This window comes from Halichoerus grypus, chromosome X, assembly GCF_964656455.1.
Source record: "Halichoerus grypus chromosome X, mHalGry1.hap1.1, whole genome shotgun sequence".
In the NCBI taxonomy this organism is placed as follows: domain Eukaryota; kingdom Metazoa; phylum Chordata; class Mammalia; order Carnivora; family Phocidae; genus Halichoerus; species Halichoerus grypus.
The window spans coordinates 122016103-122020201 of record NC_135727.1 but is presented as its reverse complement, the minus strand read 5'-3'; positions in this window follow the sequence as shown (position 1 = coordinate 122020201).

Below are 4099 nucleotides of genomic sequence, written 5' to 3'. Positions count from 1 at the left end.
GCACTTAATATTTTTAAGAGAATACATTAGAGCTAGTTATGGCTGAAGAAACAATTATAATTTTGGTTTTTCCATCAATTATGAAGATTTTCTAATAGTTTGCATCTTTTCTTTATTTAGACTTTTTTTGAGTGCTACTATGTGCTAGGTTCTTAGTGAACTGCTGTTCTCTCAACTGGTACCCCCCGCCCCCTTCCACAGCTCTTCCCACTGCTGCTTGCTCATCTTGAGGGCTCAGCATAAGTCCCCTGATTCATGCCTCGTGTGGTACCATCCCCCTGTACTCCCGCAGACTGCACCTTGTTTATTTCCTTCCAGGCCCTTAATCCAATTTGTAACTGCACGTGTGTTTAGTTGCTTACTGAATGTCTCCCTCTCTCTTCTGGGCTGTCCTGAGAAAGGGATTGAATCTATTTTCTTCACCAAGGTAAGATCATATGATATAAACACAGCTGGTAGATGGGAGCAAAAATTCAGGGCGGGTGCTTGGGGACACCCCTTGAATTGCTCCTGCCTCTTGTCTACCACTGTATTCTCGGTACCCGGCACAGTGTGGGCACTCACTATATATTTGTTGAATAAATATTAACATGAAATGACTTTTCATTTCCTGAAAAGTCTTAAAACCACCCAAGGGAAGAGGGTAGATGTGTTTCTATACTACAGGCATTGGAAGGGTTTGGGCTGGTGTGGTGGTTACCCGCAAACTTGGGAGGTGCCAGTTGCATTGGCTCCTGACTCCCATGCCCCCTCTCTTCTGACAGTGGGCAGGCTGGTGGAGGAAGCGTGTTGGTGGCTTTTGATTCCCAGGTAGCCATTCAACATCAGCCACTGTACAGAGCTCATGGGACCCATGACAGAATATATGTTCTATTATGGTGGCAAGTCAGACTTTCCATTTGATTGTATCAACCTGAAGATCGCAAATCCTGAAATTTTCTTACTGTTGATATATAGATTAAGGATGATGCTCCTATTCATTTTTTGATTTACTACTCCTTTTTAAGCTAAGGAGTGAAGAAATCAGATTTCTGGTATTTTCTCATATTGAAATTTTATCTGACTTAAGGATCAGGATAAAAAGTTAGTATTAGTGTAGGAAACATGCTGAATTTAGTTTCTAGCCAAACAGGAAGGGTGTGACATTGTTTGAAACACTGAAAATGTATATATTATATAAATATATGAATATATAAAGGAATATATGAATTAAATAAATGAATATATAAATATATACTATATATAAATATATATAAATAAATATTAGATAAATATTTCAATATCAATATTTATTGAAATATTTCAATATTTATTGAATATTTATTTATTCAATATTGAAAATTATTCAGTATTTATTTATATAAGAAATGTTTCCGGGGCGCCTGGGTGGCTCAGTCAGTTAAGCGTCTGCCTTCAGCTCAGGTCATGATCCCAGGGTCCTGGGATTGAGTCCTGCATCAGGCTCCCTGCTTAGCAGGGAGTCGGTTTCTCCCTCTTCCTCTGCCCCTCCCCCCCAGATCCTGCTCTCTCACGTGCTCTCTCTCAAATACATAAAATCTTATTAAAAAAAGGTTTCCTCCACCGAATTGGGATTTTTTGCCTTCATATACTATTGATAACGTTCTTTTTCACTTATTGTATGTTGTTACGTATTTTCACTCTGACTTTAAAGCCAAATATAATGGATTTCGAATTACTTTTTAATGCTTTTCTCCCTTAGTACAGCTATGCAAGTACATCTATGTAATATTGAGAACAAATCTCTTATTTTGGTCAATGATTTAGGGAAATTATCAAATTTCTGATTACTTAGATATGTCATTTAATGGTCAAGTTGCCTACCATTGAGTTCTATGTTTTTCCTTGTATGTGAAAAGTATAATCAATTTAACTAGATCAGTATTTATGATACCTGAGTCTGGGGCCCACTTATTTGTAATTTTTCATCAGAGATACCAGAGATGATTTCTTTCAGACTCCAGCTGGAAATGGGGTATTAACTCCCAGGGCTCACAGTAATCAGTAGGTGTCATTTAACGAAAGAAAACATTAATGCTTAGCAACCTTGACCTCTTTTTCCCCCATGAGTGATGCAATGGATGTTTACAGAATATAAAGACAAAAATCTTAATTAGATGAAGTGAGTCAAATGAGGTCAATTTTTAAATGTTTTTCATCAGTAAACAAGTTCATGGAGCAAGAGAGACAGAGACCATCTATCTAACTTGTGTCAGCTTGCCAACCACACACATCTGACAACAAAAATCCCCCAAACTTGCCCTTCAGGGAAAAATCTTTTGACCCACCCTACTCTTGCACTGTCAAATCAGTTAGGCAAAGAAAGGAATATATACCTGAATATATGAATATTCTTAAGTGTCAGTTGTATGGTGTCTAAGTAATAGTTATTTCAGAAAAAGTAATTCCTTATTCTTTCTTCAGGTGCTGATGATAAGCTATACTCAGATGTTTATATGCCTTGCTTACATTTTGGAACAGCCTAAGAATCACTTGTAGGACCTTCTTAGAACCCTTTTTTTGAAAACTCTTGGATTTCCCAAGGCTTACTTTAAGATTTTTTTTTTTTTTTAATTTGACAGAGAGAGAGAGAGAGAGAGCAGAGCGAGGGAGAGAGAACATGAGTCAGGGGGAGGGGCAGACGGAGAGGGAGAAGCAGGCTCCCTGCTGAGCAGGGAGCCCATGGCTCAGGGCTGGATCCCAGGACCCCGATCCCGGGACTCCGGGATCATGACCTGAGCCAAAGACAGACGCTTAACTGGCTGAGCCACCCAGGTGCCCCTTTTAAAAGTTTTTTTTTTTATTATTTATTATTTTTTTATTTTTATTTTTTTCTCAAGGCTTACTTTAAATCAAGATACAATAATTCCGTAGGAGCTCTTGTTAATAGCTGCTTGGTATTAGCAGTTGTGGAAGATAAAGTGCATCACTCCCTGACTGTGATTATGATATACAGTTTTCAGGTAGCCTTTCCTTAGTGATCCTGTGGGTTGCTTGTTGCAACTTAGTTCACTGTACATGACACTATATAGTTTTTCTTTGGGAAAATTAATTCTAATGTTCTTATATGTTTTGTTGTGTAGTTTTAATTATTTTGTGTTTAAAATAAGAGAATATCTTTCCCCTCCCTATTTTCAATAGATTTATATTTTATAAACCTTACTCATATTTCCTTGTGGACATATTTCCTTGGGGAAATATCCTATATGGATAAAAAAATAGATTTCTTTATAAAAGAAAAATTCATTTAAGCTCAAACTAGAGCTCAATCTTTATTACAGCCTCATTGTCAGAAGTATTCTAAAATTGTCTTTAATACTTGTGAGAAACTGTCCTAAAATATACTTTTTCTAGTGCTGAATGAAAAGACTACATTAGATTCTTTACCGGAAAATGACTCCCTAAAGAGCCAGAGGTTATTTAATGATTGTGGGCCCAGGAAATCATAAAAGTGAGGTCCTTCTCTTGCAATACAAACAAACTAAATCTACCCCACAAAATATACTGAGAGGTCAGTAAAAGTCCCTCCAGGGACCCGTATCATAAGAACCATGCACTCAACTCCATATATTAAAGTGAGGAATTAAGAAGAGGTTTTCCAATAGTCTTTCTGCACTACTGCTTTATATTTAGAGATAACAGAGGCGGTATTTTAACAAGATGACGGAAAAGTTTTACATTTACTTTTAAAAATTCCTGTTATGACACAATATCACAGCTGTTTCCATTTTTCATCTACTGTTTGCATATTCGTTTTCTTACGGTAATCACAAAAACCTGTGATTGTGCTGATGCGATCTGTTTATTTCCACTTCAGGTAAACTTTTAAAGATAACTATTATTTCGTGCTCTCTCTCGCCGGAACGCAGCTGAGGACACGAGGAGTAGCCGACCCCGGGAAAAACGACGATTTAGCTTGAGGACAGGCGTCCGGGAGAGAAGGTGAGGGCTGGCCGTGCGGCAGCCTCGAGGCCCCGCCTCCTCCCCGGGCCCCACCGTCCAGGCCCCGCCTCCCCGGGCCCCGCCCCAGCCCGCCGCCATGTTGTTCCCTTGGTGCTGGACGTGAGTAGCTGGAGTTGGA